Here is a 19,507-nt window from a genome sequence, read left to right as displayed (position 1 = left end):
TGTTTTTAAACAAACACAGCTGGCCACCTCTCTTCACCAGGCTCTGTTAGATGCCATGGATTCCTCTTGGAGGTGAGCATCATTGTGATGGACCTGCTGCTACTGCTGCTTCAGCCCGGCGTCAGAGCTCCAGGCTGGGGGAGGAGACCACAGCCCGACAGCCAATTATTGAGCTCAGGAGAGGGATTTTTATGAGCTGCTTACAATGCAAATGTACTTAATATTTCTGGATATGTCATGGGGGAGGGTAGACTCTGTGTGTGTGTGTGTGTGTGTGTGTGTGTGCATGCGTGTGAGAGAGAGAGAGAGAGAGAGAGAGAGAGGTTGAAAATCAAGTGGATGTATTTCTAAGTATCCGTGCAAGTTCATATTGTTAATAAACGCCTCAAAGGGAGGCCAGTGTAGACATTTTTTTGTGTGTGTGTGTGTGTGTGTGTGTGTGTGTGTGTGTGTGTAGGCCACAATGCTTCATGTAATCTAATGTAATAACATGACAACTACAGCGAGTTACCTTTCAGTGTAATTCAGTTGAAGAACCATGACACTGTCTGAAGCTATGAGTAATCTCCAACAACAAACGTACTCTGCCACAGTAGACCACCCTAAGGGTGGACTTGCCATCGTTGTTTGGGCCACCCTTGGTAAACATGACCGAAAGAAGCCGCTGCTGGCAGGAGCAAAGCATGCTGGTCCGTCAGAACTGACGCACAGGAACATCATGGAGAGGAGATGTTCATTAAAAAAGAAAACGAGATAATAGCCTGGCACATTCTGTCTGACTTGAGACTGCATAAATGTTGTTTACAGTGTGTGTGTGTGTGTGTGTGTGTGTGTGTGTGTGTGTGTGTGTGTCTTTCTCTCACCTCAGCCTGTTTTACAAGCAGAAGGTTTACAATAAAGTGCTGAAGGAGGTTCAGTCTGGTTATTAGGCAGCAGAGGTGTAGAGGGATGGAGGGAGGAGTAAAGGGTGGAGAGAGAAGTTATCCTCCTCTTCAACACCCACCCTTCAAGACCCATGTCTATCAGTCATTCCCTCATACAATCAGAAAGCTGCCTGGATTTCCTGAGCTCTAGTGACTGATTTTTTCCATCCTTCTTCCCCAATCCGTCTCTGAATTACACTTCTGAATACTCTCCCAGCACCCTCACATCTGACCTCTAACTCTGGTGTGCTAGCTCATTTGGTTCTGTTCGTTTAGCTGTCAATCAGACAGACAAACAGCCAGACTAAGACCATTAAAAAAGATGGTCTTGTCCCAGTTCCAAGTAGAATCTGGTGTGGACAGTTATGTCTGAAATCAGCCCCTGTTTACTATACAGTGAATTCTATGTGCCCTTTATTGGACTGTCTGAATTATGAGTGCCTATATAGTGCCCTCAAGTCCCACAACACAACAAAAAGTATTTTCCAGGCCATGTACATGACTTTCCACCAACAATCCCACAATGAAGTATGTTGTATTATATTTGTGACCACTGTGACACACTACAGCTGTCACTGATGATCAGTGAGAGGGTAGCATCACTGTGCACGACACTTGACAGCAGTACATCATACACAGCACAACATCAATGATTTTGGTAAAACTGGATCACGTTTTATGTGAAAAAAAAAATGCTTTCTGCTTTTCCCTCTGATGTCCTCCAGCTGCTCTGCCTCAACTCTCTGTGATTTACATAGTTTCCTGAAGGCAACCTGTAACTGCTGTGTACTGTAGCTACAAGTTAGCTCTGTTAGCTGACTCTGTTCGACACACGGACCACCAGGGAGCGTTTAAGGTTTAAAACACCATCACAGTAACTTTCGGCTGGCAGTAGGAGGAGGTTTCAAGTCTGGGTCTGGAATGGGCACCAGAACCGCAACAACTTGCAGGTTTTTGATCATATGCCAAGTCAGCCCATTTCAACAGGTTTAGCTGGTAGCATGTTACAGCCAGTAGTATTTCCTTGTAAACAACGACACAATCTTACTTGCCCAACTTTATGAATCACTGATCGCATATTAACATTATCATCTGCAATTACCAAGGAAGAGAAGTGACTAATGGGGCTGGAATCAGTGCGTTCACTTCAGTATCATTCCCCTAAACTCCATTTCTCACTCTGGGTGAAGGAATGTCTCATCCCCGACCTCCATGCCCTCTCTTCACTCCCTCACCATAAATAGTGCAGCATCTCTGAAGCAGCTCTTGGCATTCAGAGTTAAATGCTCTCACAGGGAGCATTTCCCTCTCAGCTCCAGCCTCACCTCCTACTGGGAATAAACTGAAAAATCTGCACAGCACAGGACGCTTTTAAAGGTGAACCAGAAGGAATGGGCTTTAAATTATTTCTGTTACAGTGGACAAAAGGGAATGTAAAAATTTAAAAAGGTCTTGAAAATGTATCTACATTTGAAAAGAGCGCAGACTTTATTCCTGTGGGAGGGAAGCACACAGTGGAGCAGCCAGTTTTAGCTGCGGTCCAATATATACACAATAACGTCAGTGCTTGTATCATGGTGATATTGTTTAGATTTTGGTGGTTCTTGCAGTGTTCTGGGTAGAAGTGAAGTCATACTGGTGGGTATTTTCAGCCGTGTGATGGCTAATTACAGACTGTTCAGTGTGCATTCATCAAATGAGACGTTCGAGGAACTGAAGAACACAGAGGTGCCTTCACACTCTTCTTAGGGCAGCTGGTAACTTTGACAGGCTTCCTGCAGGCAAATGGAATACACAAAACTGTATGGGTGACATTTGCAACCTTCATATTTTTTCATTCCCAAGTGAGAAGAGAAAACGAGGAGCCAGTATGATACCTGAAAGTCAGTACAGAGGCAAAAACAGTTATGATATATACATGTTTTAACTAAAGAAGCTCGAGTTACACATTGTGTGAACAAAAGCAGCCATACAAGAGCTTTGCCTTATAAAAGACTTAATTTAAAGATATGATATTTAAATCTGGCGTCTCATTACTTGGAATCTTGCTGAAAGTTAAACCTCTAAGAGGGACTTACGAGTTACTGGATTTATGAAGTGTCATACACCTACTTTCAGACCACTCTTCTCACTCTTGGAGAGAGTGTGACATTGCTACTTTATGACACTCTCAACCACAAAGCAGCAGTTATGATGACTTGTTGCAGCTTGTCTAATAGTTGCAGTTTGTAGTGTTGTACAATTGGAAATTCAGACAAGCAGAGAATGGCACAAATCTTTATGTAGGCTTCATGTCTACAGGTAAATATTACAGCCTCTTTCTCTAGGTTATATATGAATTAATTAAGTAACTCGTGGTCTTTAAATTACTTATTTGTCCAACCAACAGTCCAAAACCCAAAGCCTCTTCTTCTACTGTCACATAAATGACAGGAAAAGCAGCAAATCCTTCGGCCAGGTTCGCATAGCGTGCCTGAGCAGCGTGTCTCACACAAGACTCAAGCGGTGCATCATCGAGAGATTCGTCTCACCCATTTTTGTTCATACCAGCGTTTCACTACAGATTCAATGTCTATTTCTGTAGAATATGTCACAGACATGAAAAGACTATACACAACAGGTGAAGGGCAGGATTTCTATGGTAGATCTTTGTCTGTTTCTCCCTCTTTCTCCATTGATCATTATCTAAGGCAAACTCCATGCAGAATGATAGGGCTGGCTGGAGCAACACTTGAGCGTAATCGATAATCAAAATATTTGCCAATTAATTTTCTTTCCATCGAGTAATTGCTGCAGCTCTATGTATAAGCAATCAAAATGTGATTTATGATTATCTAAATTGTTGGTTCAAACAGATGCAAATCATCACTCCTGCAAAGCTGGCTGCAAAAGGCTGCAATAAGCACATGAGCAGCCACAAATAATTGAAATTCTCTCCAACAATCTTTTAATGAGCTCTTTATCATCAAGCCGTCCTAAAACATTGTTCCTCCCACAGGAGTATATCCAAAAAAACCTGCCCAGCCATAGAGGAAAATGTTTAGTTGTTGCCATGTCGCCTCTTATTCTTTGATCAGCTATTCCCTGATTTGAATCACAATTTTGTGGGCCTGAGTGATGTGGGCTTAAAATAGTAATACAGCAATATTTTTAGTCATATTGCGATAGGCAACAATGTACAATGTACAATGTATGTTGATATATTATTAAATCTCTTCTAAAACAGTGTAAAGACTGTTGGAAAGACAAGAGTTAGAACAGGTAGAGCAGTCTGGCAAGTTCTGAAAATGACACCACTTTACTGTAATGCAGCTTTTAAAACCAGGAAAACAAACTTATGATTTATCTTATTATAAACTTATTATTATCACAATAAAATGATACAATCTAGGACCATGTATAGTTTCATATCATGATAATGTTATAATATCAGTATATTGCCTAGCCATACAATTTTGCTTATACATTTGAGAGGTTTTCCTCTTTTTTCCTTCTTCATAAAAAGGGACAAAATGCTAATACAAGGTAATAATATAAGGTAGGGAGATTTTGAAAAGGCATTGCTTTAGCATCATTACTGAAAGTCATTTATCATATTGACATCTGCATTAAAATAACTTTCAAGTGATACCCAAACCCAGAGAGGAAGAAATGTAATGTGCTGGCTGTAAATGCTAATTCATGGAGGACAAAGGATGCCAGATCTACATGTACAGATTCATGCAGGATAGTGTAATGTGCATGCGTGTGTATGTGTGCGTGTGTATTTGTCAGGTGGTAAAGAAATCCACAGATAAGTCTCACACCTCCACTGTAACAGTCTCATTTATCATTGTGTTCCAGACAGCACAAGGGTCACCAACCCTCTACTCTCTAGACACAGACACAGACACACACACGCACACGCACGCACGCACACACACACACACACACACACACACACACACACACACAGACACACAGACACACAGACACACACACACACACACACACAGGATAACAACACCTATCGTCTCTGCTCTGAATTCACCCAAAGCATCATTCACATCTAAACAAGGTCTGAGTGACCTGACCTTGGGAGGCAGGCAGCAGCCAGCACTTTGCCTTCATCTAGCCAGGAGGCAGCAACACAGGTAGACAAACAAGAACACACAGCCAAGAGGAGCAGTCCAGACCTCTGTTACAGCTCTTTTACTGAGATCACCACAAATATTTTAGTAAAAACAATCTGACCTGATCCACTGTGGTCCAGCGAAAGTAAGATGGAGGTTAGTTCCTGACCACAGCTACTCAGGAGAAGGGGGGTTGCTAGAAGAAAGGAAGACAAAGCAATTTGCTCAGCAGTGTCGCAACTATGATGTACAGATGCCACTTGAACAGCAAAACACAGGTGAAAACCCTTCAGGTAATTGGCATCTTGCAAGGTAATTAGACATATGCATAGCAGCCAATCAGGATCTTGCACTCCACTGATGTAGAGGGTAGAGACTGGCACACTGTAAAAAAACATTGTGTACCATCAACCAAATGTACCCATCACGGAAAAATAAATCAGATATTGAACATTTCTACAGATACAAATAACTGGCAGACAGTGAATAGTATCCCAACAAACACAATACCTTCACATTTGAAATAGAAATATAAGGAGAAAATGACTTCTACTGTGCATACAACCATAAAACTGTGGTTTTCTACCTCCACCACTCATTTCTATTTTTCCACTGCTGATGCATTATAAAATCTACCAGTTTGGTAACACCATTTAAATGAATGAGTGTAGGTTAAATAACAGAAAGTCCTCTCTCTGTAATGCAATACATTTCAACAGCACCGCTAACTACTGTGCATCCTCCAAAATGACCATGAAGTTGAAGCAACTCCTCTCTAAAACAACTTCAACACAAACTAAACATTGTGATCTTCATTAACAGAGGATTCATTGCAGTAATGTTGTATTAAACCACATTTGACTTAGCTAGGAGTACATACAGCAGTTTGGTTGTGATGGTAATGGCTTACATCTGACTATTAACCACACCCCCTTCCTCTGTCTAAGAAAGAACATTAACCATTAAACAAGAAGAAAGACGAGGGAGTCAGGCTTTAACTGAGAAGCTCCATGTCAAACATTTGGCACAACTTTCTAAGGTTGTCAGAGTTATCAGTACTTTTTTGATACCATGTGTTTAAAATGATACAATAGCCACAGTGGATAGTCTCAAAAGTACCAAAGCTATATTGTCAACCAATCAATTATTACAAATGTGTTCAATTACTTTTTCTATTTCTGTCTTCACGGTTTGTAGGTTCTTAATTGAGAAATAAAATAAAATTAAAGACAACATATTATCTTATTTTGTGTGCTGAGGACCTTTTTCTGTTTGCCCTGGTATAGAAATAGATCATCCTACCATTTTTTAATACTGGTATTGTATCAAGGTTAAACATTTTGGTATCTTAACAGCCTTGTCACATCCTGATGCTCCTTTGACACCAGTGTAGGCAGCTCTGTAGACTGAGCACTGGTTCAACATTGTTGGTAATGGGATCAATGAGATTATACTGCGTCAGGTACACAGCTGTCCGCAACCTGATAAGATGGGTGAGGTGTCACTGTGTGTGTGTCACAACCACAGACACACATACACGCAGCTCCCACTTAATGTCATGACAGGTTGCCTACCCTCAGCCCGAGGAGGTGAAACCCACAGCTCTCTCTCTCCACTGAGAGAAAAAAACATGTCTCATAGAGGTAAACCTGGAGGGGCCACTGGTGTACCTCACCCCTCCATCCGTATGCCCCAGCCAATTCCCAGTGCAACCAGTAAAAACCAAGCCAAATTAAAGTCAAGAGGATGCATTTCTGCAAAAGGGAGGTGGGAGTTTGAATGTGGGGGATGATTGGGGGCTGGGACATGTCATGGGCTTGATTTATGACTCATCCCAACCGCAGTGCTGCAATCAAAACGCACCAGTAGTCCCATCCACGTCCTCCTCCCCCAGTCGTAGGGCAAGAGGGGCTGGGAAAAAACTGGAGGTTTGTTGGGGGGGTGGGGGGTGGGGTTGGTACTGTATGAGCACCTTTTGTGCCTTCTGTTCCAAAACAAGGGATGGACAGCCACATCAAAAACACAATAGGCACCCTCCCAGCCCCCATCAGTCTCCTGTTGGTTGGAACTATGTGTGTGTTTGTGTGTGTGTGTGTTTGTGTGTGTGTGTGTGTGTGTGTGTGTGTGTGTGTGTGTGTGTGTGTGTGTGTGTGTGTGTGTGTGTGTGTGTGTGTGTGTGTGTGTGTGTGTGTGTGTGTGTAGACACAAAGGTGTGATCACTCATCAGAACATCAAAAAAAAAGGCACCCAGAATTTATTCAAAGACTAAACTGCTGAGTGAATGCATCACACATTTGAGCCTGAGCACAATCAATGTTTAAAAGGAGCTGTGCCTCAAGATTTAAGGACTTTGGCTTCCTGTGGCTTCCATCTTAAAAGCTGCTCACTCTCAGGTTTGGTAGTCTGTACCTCTAATACGAAATCTCCAAATGAGAGTGGTTCGATTTGGCCTGGAAAAGAAGTTTCATCCTGGTAGACTCTACCTTGTAATATCCTGTTTACTCAAGTTTAGTTTCATTGATGATTACCTGTTTGGATTTTTTAATTTGCCTGAAATATCAATTTGTCTAGCACAGTGGCAGGGGGGTCTGCTCTCTTACAGTCACAGTTTATGACACAGTCAATAACTGACCAATAACATTTTTGATATATTTTTTGTGATTGCTACACTGTATTTAATTCAGTCCAAGATTTCTAATAGCTATTGCACTCCCGTGATATGGGACAGGGTCTAGAAGCTGCCTCTGGAGGGGCCAGTGGCTCTAAAGCTTCAGCCTTTCAACTGGGATCACAAAGGAAAACACTGAGTTTGTCAAAGACAGTCTCAATGGATAACTTTCCTCACAGGAAAATTCTGTTGTTTTTTCAAACAACCCTATTTTTGTAGTTTTGGTCATCAGTCTGAATCAGCTGTGATAATAACATTATGTTTACCAATTTCATCGCTAAAATATGTGGACATTACCATTAGGTGGTGTTTAAAAGCTTTGTTTACTGCCATGTTGCCTAACCCTCATATTAAGTGAAAATGTGAACCAAAGTTCCACAGATATCTGTAATAGCACAGATTATTACACAAATGTCTGTAATGTATGTCTGTTCAACCATAAAATAGTGCAGTGTGTCAAAGTTGTACCAGGAAGTTGAACTTTGAACAATTCCTTTGTCCTGTTTTTGTTATTTTCCACATAACTGATGACAGACGCGGCACATAAAAAAAACAACAAAAGGCAAACTCGTTCACTGCCACTCTGTCAACTGCCTTTTTCTTTTGAAGCATTTTTATGTATGTTTAAACAACCTGCTTATATGTGCTAATTTTGGTGCAACACTTGTATTACAGTATCAGGCAGCAGCAGTGCAACAAGACCCAACCTGATGAGAAATAATATGATGCAGCAGCCTGACTGTGCTCCCAGGTTTGGTCCCAGTGATTAGGACCCAAGTGGAGCGGTGAAGAACCTTAATCTGCATTACATCTCTGCAAGAAGCTGGTGAGTGAAATGTCACCATAACCAAAAGGAATGAAGGCCACGGCAAAACACAAAAATAAGTGAGAGGATTTTTCAGTGTCAGTGCAAGACCTAATTAAAAGGAGTGACTGGCGTCACACAGTAGCATTTCATAGTGTTGATGTGGTTCAGTCCCACACCACAAAGAAAAAACATGTTTATTTCTTCTTTGTCTCGAACCCTCAAGGGACAGAAAATATTTGGATTGACTGTTTAAAGCTCCACAGCAACTCCCCTGTACTTCATTTTACCCCCTCTTGTGTGTGAGCGTGTGTGTGTGTGTGTGTGTGTGTGTGTGAGTGTGCGCGTGTGTGTTTGTTTGTTTGTTGGGTGCTGCAGTGGTTATGGCAGTCGTATTGAAGGATTGACAGTCTATTTCCACAGTCTCTCCCACACACCGTTATCAGCACAGTGGCCTGACAGCAGCCTAAATACTAGTCATTACTCTGTCCTCCCTGCTGGCCGCCACAGATGGAGCCCGGCTCACAGCAGCAGCTCCATGTATCACCATGACTGATGCTGCACAGAGTTGACAACAGTAAAACACTCCACATTTAATTACACATTACACAGTAAATTCATGGAGAGTTTAAACTCCAATCCATTTTTACAACACTGAGGCTGCATTCAGCAGTTGACAGCTATAGTGGGGCTACAACTTCAGTGTCACTGAGTTTGGATTTTGTATGACTCCTCATGCTGTGTTGTGGATGTGGCTGCACAACTAGTAAACAGCAGATGAGGATACAAAGTGGATTTGGTTTCACAGGCTGCTGGTGGCCACTCCTTTGGATCTGTGGCCTTTGAAGGAGTCAGGTAACAGATGCACAAGCTGGCAGTTAACTAGAGACCAGTAATCACACACACACACACACACACACACACACACACACACACACACACACACACACACACACACACACACACACACACACACACACACACACACACACACACACACACACACACACACACACACACACACACACACACAAAATCAACATGTTAGCACAGTCACACTACAGTGCTGCTCCAATTCCCAAACGTCTTCATTAATTCGTCTTCACAGCAGTGAGTCCTCTCTGGTTGGGCCTGTTCTCCGAGCTCTGCTACTACAGTCAAAAGAAGAGCTACTCCACAACCAATCCAATCCACTTCCTTCAGGCCATGCATGGAGACTCTAAAATCCCTTCTGTCAGAGGGTCCCACACACCCCTGTTTAATTGCCCCACCATGCTGCAGACCCTGTCTGGGACATCCCATTTGTTATTAAATGTGTTTGATAGTTTCATTGGATGTCTTGTACTGTAAGCGGTCCATGACCCAAAATATCTCTCCAGCCAATATCAATACAGAAATTATTGTTCGGTGATATGCCATGTCCTCCAACAAAATGAGGTCTAGAAGGCACCTGGCCAAAAGAAAGCCACTCTGTTGACACACGCCGTTTTTCCGTCACATCTGCCAGCCTGGCTTTACTCGGTTTGATTTGGTGTGGCAAATGACTATCAAAAAATCAACGCTAACAAAGGGGCTCTGCTAATCCAGTTACAAACTAGGGTTGGGCGATGTCTGCCGAATTGGCATATGATGATGTCTACAGTGAGACATTGTGATGGATGATGACGTTGTTTATGAAGTTTAGGCATTGTGTCCCCTCAGTGTTAAGGCAGCAGTTGCGTATTAGCTCACCACTGTAGCAGCTGCTGTTTCCCACCGCCGCTCTGACATGAATCTCCAACTGTCTCATGCTGCAGAGGAAACTCTCTCCCTTTACCACCAACATACATCCCTGTGCCAGGTTTAAAAGTGCCTTCGTCTCCGCAGCACATGTCCGTAACTTAGCTTTGTTCAGCCTCATATGCATAAAACAACGTTGGCTGACTAGCCAAGGAAGCTAAGCTAAGAAAACTGTATAAAGACGACATGACGGCCCACGGGAAAAGAAACACTGCTGAAACAAATGAACAGAGTGTCTTGTGTTCTCCTAACTGAGCTGGTGTAATAAGAAAATAATAAACGGGACATGGAGACGTAATGTTAGTGCATTGAGCAGCAACATACTTCTTTCCATTTCCTCTCCCCACACATCACAAACTACAGTAACTCTGAGGGGACACGCCACTGTGCTCTCTGGTGGGGAGCCTTTTGAATCACAACGTTACGATGGTCAGGGATTTGTAGTCGATGGCGGTCAGCCATCGGCGATGGATGATTGCATCGTTCGTCAGCATCTCTCTCTCAGATTTCCTGCACAGACATTGGTTGAGTTATGTTTTGCAACACACACTTGTTTGAGGGAGAGACAGGTGTTTGTTACGGGTTGGCTGCAGTAGCGAGATGTCACCGTAGCCCGCTTGGAGGCGGGGCGGGTACGGGTTTGCGGCTTTGCTCAACTCAGCGCAGTAAAACTGGTGAGACATAAGCAAATTGGCTTGCTGACTCAGCCAAAAGTGCTGGTGGAAATACGCCAAAAATGGGGGGACTGAGCCTGGCCCAACTTTTTCATTTTTACTGTTAGATCATTGAGCAAGGTGCTGCATTAGCCAATCAAACATGTTGAAGTCCACATCTCCTCTGTGTTGCTGTTCAAAGCTTAATTGGTCAGCGGTCTGAAGCAAAAGGAAACAGTGAGGACTGCGTGTGTGTCAGTGGGTCAGGCCCACCCCTCAGAGACGAGCATACCTTATTGATCAGCCTCATGTGTGTTTAACTGTACCTCTGGGTATCATCTGGCCTCCATCTCTAATCTGTCCATTGTCTCTTTCAATATATTCCTTCTCTCCATCTCTCCATTCTATCCCACATTTCCTCATCGGCCCTCAGTGAATTAGCTCTCTTTGTCTCTCGCACCATCTAATTTAGCTTTCTGTCTCTGCATCTTTGCTATTTCTCTGCCCGTCTATTAATTTAGTCTGTCTTGGATGGATGAGGGGAGGGAGAATAGAGGTAGAGGATGGCCTGTTAAATGAGATAGAGGTGAGAGTACGGGACAAGGTGGAGGATGGGAATTATTGAGAAGCAGAGAAAAATAAGAGACGCGCACCACGGTGGAGACATGTCTGTGACGACTCCATCACATCCTTTGTAAATGTAATAATACAACCTAAACTAGAAAAAGAGATTGCACCCTTTAATGTTTTATATATTATGGACATTTTAAGTTCTTGACACAAATGGGAATGCAATTTCACACAGCTGCTGAGCCAAAACCTCAGCAACGAACAAGCAAATATTCAAATCCAAACAACAAAACCACAGCAGAGCTGCAAATGGAATACCCTCTCATTTTAATACATTTGAATAGCAAAAATCAGAGTGTGATGCGGGCCACAGCCCAGCTGAGAATACCAAATCAGGGCTGAATGCACAAACATTTCATGCAGGAGTGTTTTTTTTGTAGTCTTCTTTTTCTCATTGGCTATGACAAATTAGCATGCACAAATCTGGGCAGTGGATCAGAGATTAAAGTAAAGGTTCTCTCTCTCTCCTTGTTTCAGCATTTTCCTTTCAAAGTCTGGCACAATATGGAAAGAAAACCCATGGATGACCCACTTTTTTCACCTTTTCACAGCCTCCCCCACTTCTGACAGCTCTGGATTTTAACATCAAAAGCAGTATACGGCCCGGTAAAAGCACTCAACCCTGCCTGGGTCTAGTATTCTTGTGGCCTGGAGCATTTTCAAGGAGGACACTAGAATTAGACATGGAACTAAATGGAAAAAGCTTCAGGCTGTTTAAAAGCCCGAGTCAGTGAGTGAATGTCATTGAAATGGTCAAGCAGTGATTGAGATTCTGGACCCTGCTCTGCTCGTCCAGGAAGCCCAAGATGAATGTAGGTGACTTTAAATTAAAAAAGAGGACACAATCAGCGAAATGAGTGAGTGGCCTCTACTCTCCATTCCTCTGTCTCATTCTTGGAAGTCATGTGAAGTTCAGGCGTAGTTCATGTGGCTCTTGAGAGAAAAATGCATTCCAAGAAGAGAAGAGGACGACTAAATGACATGATTTGATTATATTGTCCTGCTTGCGGCGAGTACTCCAGCTGCCTCGCTCCAGGAAAGTCACCTTGTCTTGCTAAGGGTGTGGAGATAAACGTGGGGTCGATTGCTCTTGGCATTAGATCACTTGCTTGGTTAAAGCTTTCATGCACTGTCAAACAGACAGGAGGAACTAAAAAAAGAATATAAAAAATATTCAATAGTTGGGTTTACCTCTGAAATGATAATGGAGAACACTAAGAGGGCTTCAGGAACTGCTCTTACAAAGGCCAACATCTTTGTCATCACGAACATTTAGTCCCAGGAAACAAATGGCCTGCCAGTGATTTACAGTCCTCCAGGGGAATGGATTTATGATTAGCAGACACTTTCTGAGATGACCACATCCTTCTAGCATACACACAACAACACATACACCAAGTGATAATGGATGCACCACTGACAGGTTTAAACTCACTAAAGCACAGATTACAAACATCATTACATCCCTCGTGGTCACCTCTGGAGGGAAATACTGCAATTTGTTGTTGCCAAACAGACTTTCCATTTATTAACCCTCACGCTTTTTATTTGTACCATGATCTTTTTCATCACATGCATCTCTTGGAACTACAATGTGTTTGCATGGACACTTATATTCCACTAACAGTCAGAATGTCGCACGTAACCGCCTCACTGATATGATCAAGTCTGGTCTAAATGAAATTTCAATCAGGTCGAGAGGGGTGGTGCAAACCTTTGATAATCTGTTCAATAGGAAAATATTAGCACCTTATAACCATGTAAATGCTTAATCTGATTGTTTATTTCTAGTTGGGATACATAGATTCATTCTGTGCATGTTCACCTCACACGGAGGTAACATTAGGTGACATTGCCATAGCAAAACAGAACTGGTCTGTGTACAATACAACTTTTCTCCTATATTATAGATAACAAAAGATTTTATTAAAAGATTTGAGAATTGTTGAGCAGCTCGATGATTGAAAAAAGATTATTGAAAAGATGAGTGAAGCCTATATCCACTGAAGCACAAACATTGGACACAATGTTGGTCCATCTTGAAAATTGTATGAACAGGTGGCGTGAATTAATTGAATTTTCTCAATAAAGCTAAGTAAAAATAAAAGAATATTTTATTATATTTCTGTCAGATTAGATGCTTCACAGTCGGCAGAACCACTTTACGCATGCCAAAAAGTTATATTCTGATTAAATACTGTAAACGCACATCTTATGAGATCACTTTGTTTAGCGTCCATGTAAACAGTTATGTTGGAATCTCTAATAAGAATATTGTCTATGTAGCCACAGCTATTGTATTGTTTCAGAATACTGAACAAAGTCAACCATCATCACTTAAATGGGAACTGTTCTGGGTCAGCAGCACCACTTTGCCATGTGCCTACAGAGCAGTTTGAATTAGTCGCACGACACCAAAGCTGAATATGAAGACATTTCCGATGGGAAAGCTGCATTCACAAAGGAGTGAGAGGACCATTGATTAAGGGTGATCCAACTGATCGGATTCCATTAGTGGTCTCTGTAAAGCCCAATCCTTTGAGCTCATCAGATAAACAAAACAGGCAGTTTCTCTATGCGCTGTTAAAATGCCACAGCCACACACACCACAGGACTCATTGTCTGCTCCCATTGAGAGCGTTTCAGAAGCAGAGCGTCATGCCTGCCTGATGTTGCCGACTTGCTCACTCGTGTTTATTTCATCATTCCTCCTTGGTGTTTGTGCTTCTACTGTGTTTGAGTCGGCCACGTAGGTAAATTGTTTCATTATTTGGGACTTTTAAGTGTGTTTATTTGTTAATATTTCTCACTTTGTGGTGCTGTAGAGCCTGAGCTGGCGATGGGTGTTTATTTTGAAAATTAACCAAATGCACTTCACTGTTTCGATGTCTGACTTCCTGCCTGGCTTGATCTGCTCTGCAATCCGCTTCCTCTAAAAATAGTGTATTCTCCATGGAGCAGAGCGGCGAGCCGCTTCTGGGGCACTGCTGAAACATACCATGGTGCAGCCGGTGGAAACATGAGCATTGTCTAGAACGGCCGCTATCTAGACAATCTTCTGTCAGAGACAAAAGTGACTAAATACAAGCAGTGACCAGGTTATGGAGTAGACTCAGACAACTAAGAGTGTTGATAAATACCCATTTACTTTTTCTTTATTGTCTTTTAACAGTTTACAGGTTACTTTTCATTATGTTTTAAACCCATTTCTTTAAATTAGTGTACAATACATGCTAATGGTGATTTTACTATGCAACTAATAACTAACGACTATGGATGACATTAATGTAAAAAAACCTCCTTTTAATCAGTCATCCTGATTGGAGCACCCTTACCATTGATGATTACCACTAGTAACCCAGTCTATATCAATACAAGACTTAAATGGGCGTATTGTACCATAAATGTAGATATTTAAAAAAGGTTACAATTTTAAACATACATTTCCATAATTTCCAAGAAAAAGTTACTTTCAGAGAACACCTCTGCTGCACATTCTCAACTTATAAAACAAACTAAGCAAAGCTTTAAGAGCCCAACAACAGCAGATGGTGGATAAAGTGGAAGCCTCATGAAACATAAATAAATCATTTCAACCATGCCTTTTTACTTCAGTAAAAGGCAAAGAAGGTCTCTGCCCCACAAACCAAAACCTTCTTTTACAACACAAAAACTGACTTTTTGGAAAATGTGCTTTTTTAACTATGAGCAACTATGGCACTGGTATGAGACAGAGATCACTGTCATCGCTGGCGTCATTAGTAGGTCTCACCGTGCTTTGAGTAACCCACTGACACAGACAGTACACTGCCATTTGCTGGCAGCACCATTTAACATCACTCTGAGAAGACATTTCCACTCTGTTGTGTCTGCTTCATTTGGAGCAGTAGACACACCTCATGGAGGAGCCAATAGCGGTCTCATGCCGATCTGATTTCCAGACCCTACCTGCTTTAGATTGTGTAGACATAACATTTTACCCAAGTAATACAAATGGCAAAGGAGCACCTACACAAACCACAGTCATGTACCACATCACCAAGTCATGTACCACAGAATGAACAGGAAGTGACAGGCTTAACTTCCACACAAACAGACAAGCAGTGTTTCAGAGGCTTCTGCAGTTGTGTAGCAGCTTCTGATGAAGCCCATGACTTCAGTTAATCTGTGAACACAGTATGGGGCTCATTTAAGGAGGTTTATTTGGTATCACTCCAGATTCTTTATCAAACCCCCTAATGTTAGTTAAGATGTCTGATACGCTTAAATGCACGCTAATCTGCCCCCCTATCAACCCCTGCCAGCTAAAGTCTTTGCAGGTCAGGCTAGGCCACTTGTTCTCAAAGACCTGCAGCGGATGCGTTGTAACAGGCAGAACAGCCTTTTGTTCTAGAGCCATGGCATACCACACACAAACCAAATTCCTATTTAGCCACAGCTTTTAAATCATGTCTTTTTCGCAATCAAAACAGCATGTATGGGAATGTTGTCTGGAGCTTTTCAATCAGGACTCAAATCAGTCTGTGAACTGAGATAGTAACCGGCCAACCATACAGACTTTGTGCTGGTGGATGTGTTTGATATAGTGAGTTGCTGAGTACAATGGACTACTGGAGTGGGCCGGACGGAGAGGTTGTTGGGCAAAACCCCATGGCCTGGTGGTCTAAAGCTGGATTTATACTTGATCAAGGAGTTACTGGGAGTCCCATGGAAGATGCCTACCACATAAGGTTTGATTTATACTGTAATGTCTGATTACACAAGTTGATGCCACCCCTGTAAGACTACACAGATGTATCATACGTCAGGCCATAACGTGCTTTAATCATATTCCCCACATGATACCTCTGTAGCTGCTGTAACCCTATAGTGTAGTTATGAGGAGGCAGCTATGTGTGTATGCTCTGTATGATATCATCCCCAGTATTTTTAAATCTGGACCCTATGTTTATATGTTTTGGTGACTAAATGTTCATACTTGCAAAAAGTTTTGGAATCAGTCCAGTAGATCGCCTCAGCTGGCAGCCATGACACATCTGCAATGGCTGCAATGTAATCCTTTGGGGCAACTCTGACTGTCAAAGTTACATCCGCTAGAACAGAAACACTGCGTCTTTGATACGCAGTCCACTACTTTTAGGACTGCACTTCCCTTGATGTTTAGCCACACAAGATCAACTGATTCATTCTGACCTTTTGTACTACAGCAACTTCCTGCAGCCTGTTTGTGCGGACTGAGTACGCAGATACTTTGTTCTGTTCTAGTTTGATGGTTTTTAGCTCCAGAAATAAATGCTATAGCAATAGATAGATGTTTTTAAAAGTCAGTGTGTTCAACTCTCAGCACTTTTGTAGCTTCTAGGCAAGGCAAGGCAAGTTTATTTGAATAGCACAATTCAGGCACAAGGCAACTCAAAGTGCTTTACAGGGGCATAAAATTATATTTATAGACATTAAAAACAAGTAGGAAGACATCAAGAAACAAAACAGTAAAACAAGTTAGGTGGCAGTGGCAGCGGCAAACATAAAGGTCTTCAGCTTTGATTTAAAAGAGGTGAGAGTTGGAGCGACCTGCAGTTTTCTGGGAGTTTGTTCCAGGTATGTGGCGCATAATAACTGAATGTTGCTTCTCCATGTTTAGTTTTGACTGTAGGGACTGAAAACAGTCCTGTACCCGACGACCTCAGAGGTCTGGATGGGTCATAACGTAGCAGTAGATTAGAAATGTATTTTGGCCCTAAACCATTCAGTGCTTTATAAACAGAGTCTCTTTAGTTTCTCTCATCCTGTTTATACTTTCAAACTTTTTACTGTGTCGTCATTTTCACTTTCAGCTGTTTCAGGTAGCTCAATTGTGGTGGTAATACAAATCCCTTCCACGCAGAGTCAAACCGAGTAGAGCCAGGCCAGCAGATGTAATGGAAAAATGGCAAGAGTTGCCCCAAAGGATTGCGTTGCATCTATGGCCAATACCCGATCCTGAATTTTAGGCAGTATCAGAACTACATGAAGTCTTGTTGTAGACTTGACATGGCTGGATGGATGAACGTCTTTGCAAACAGTGGTGTCAAATTCCTTAGTCTGACACTAAAGGCTTTAAGCATACTGTTGTTAAATTGATCTCATGAGATATTTCCATATCTCTACCCTATTTCTTTATCTTAAACTTTTGTTATTTCAGCGGACTTCTTGTACGGTTGTCGGTGTTAAGACACTAAAATCTGATGCATTTGAGAAGAACTCAGCATATTGTGTTTCATGATAATGCAGAGAAATGTGTTATGCTCAGTACTCTGAGTTAAGTTAGAACTGAAGCCCTCACTTAAATTATCTGAATGAAAACCAGCCCTGTTCCTCAGTCCAAAATAAATCATGCCTGGATAAAGCCAGTCAGAAGATCCATTTGCAAGTCTCTACCAGCTCTGTGTATCCATGTGTATCCTAAATCAGATCAGATGCATCTTCACCTCTTTCTGAACACTTGAATCTATCTTACACTGTATGTCGCAGCTAGTTAATGACAGACTTTGTGTACTTCATGTTCTATTAAACCCACACATGCATGACACTCTTACATGGTCTGGTTGTTTTTGGTCAGAGACCGTCTATGTTCAGGAGGCACACACACCATGAAACACACACACAAACACACTTGTTCAAACACACTCTCCTGCAGTGTTTCCTGTCTACCCTGGCTGATCATCCCTGTAATCTAATGCTCTGCTGCTCAAGTGCGTCTCTGTGTATCATGAATTCACTTTCCGAGAACAATAGTGAACCTGTAATTCACTACTGACGACAGCAACATGCATGATTAAACTTTACCCTTCTCCCAAACTAGTCTGAATCAAAGTCATAGTATGGTAATGTCTATACAAAAGTTTGCAAGTAGGCAAGCGTGATGACTTGCATATTTGAATGTTTTGCATGCAACACAAAGTCAAGTGTATGTCCTGTTAAGGCAAATGAGGTGTGTAGAGAAACCTGTATATTTGAGTGTGTGTGTACAAAGTACAGATAAAAGAGCTGCTGACATCGGAGTTAACAGAGCTAGCACTAATGTGTTAGCTCTGTTAGCTCCGATGTCAGCAGCTCATTCTTAAATAATTTCTAAAACTGTATAGCTATAGTTTAGTCCAGGGGCATGTTTAATACACCGGGCTCCTGTACCCATCGTTAACTGAACTTTCTGCACACCCCAGTCTGCTACCTTTGCAGAGGAGTTCAAAGAGCCATCTTCACTTGAGGAAACAGTCAGCCAGAAAAAGGAGGGAGAGCGTTAGGGACAAAATCAAGAGTGCTGCTGTCGACTGGCAGATCCAAGCTAGTTTCTTGAATTTACGATACCCAGTTTCTAAGTCTTCTCTGCTTGTTAATATTTGCTTTGTAGGTCGCTAAAGACAAAGGGAAGGAATCTGGTGCTATGATTGGTCAAATTCTTATTCTCTTCTTCTTTTGGTCTTCAGCAGGCCATATACTTGTTGGCGTATTGTTGCTGCGCCTCGCTATTAGACATGATTATTGCTGCACAATTGGTCAAAATCACATGGTATCACTTGAGGGTGACAAATCATACCAGATGTCAAAATGAGTACAGGTTGGCAGGTCTGATAACCCCTGAGAAGTGCAGTGACTAAATGTGTCCATGTTCTTTTACAGACATGCTGGGGCCAAGAGAAGAGAGCCAAAAAGTAAAAAGTTAAAGTTAAAAAGTGCTAGCTGGAGCGGTCTGACTATAAGAGAAAAGAGTATTGTCTGTTCTCTGTAGGAGTGTTCCAATTTTCTTATTTTTTTATTCAAAAACCTGTAAACCTCACTGTGTTGAACTGACATCTTGCGAGTTAATGCACAGAATCTTTTAACTGAGTGGAGATGTTCATATATCATTACATGTTCATTATATATTGTTCTCAAAGGTTTTTTAACTGTATTGTTTC

The 19,507-nt window shown here is 42.0% G+C and overlaps 1 protein-coding gene across 1 annotated transcript in view; it reads right to left on the bottom strand.

Annotated features, from left to right (window-relative positions):
- plxnb1b (plexin b1b) overlaps nucleotides 1-19,507 on the bottom strand; it is a gene marked incomplete at its 3' end in the record, with an annotated part of 119,528 nt that overhangs the window by 66,773 nt on the left and 33,248 nt on the right. Inside the window, exon 3 of the mRNA XM_084348874.1 lies at nucleotides 5,157-5,231. The remainder of the gene's footprint in view (nucleotides 1-5,156; nucleotides 5,232-19,507) is intronic.

Source organism: Pagrus pagrus (genome assembly GCF_965226575.1).
Source record: "Pagrus pagrus genome assembly, chromosome: 3".
Classification (NCBI taxonomy): Eukaryota; Metazoa; Chordata; class Actinopteri; order Spariformes; family Sparidae; genus Pagrus; species Pagrus pagrus.
Note: the sequence above shows the minus strand (reverse complement) of the source record. Positions and strands in the feature narration are given on the sequence as shown.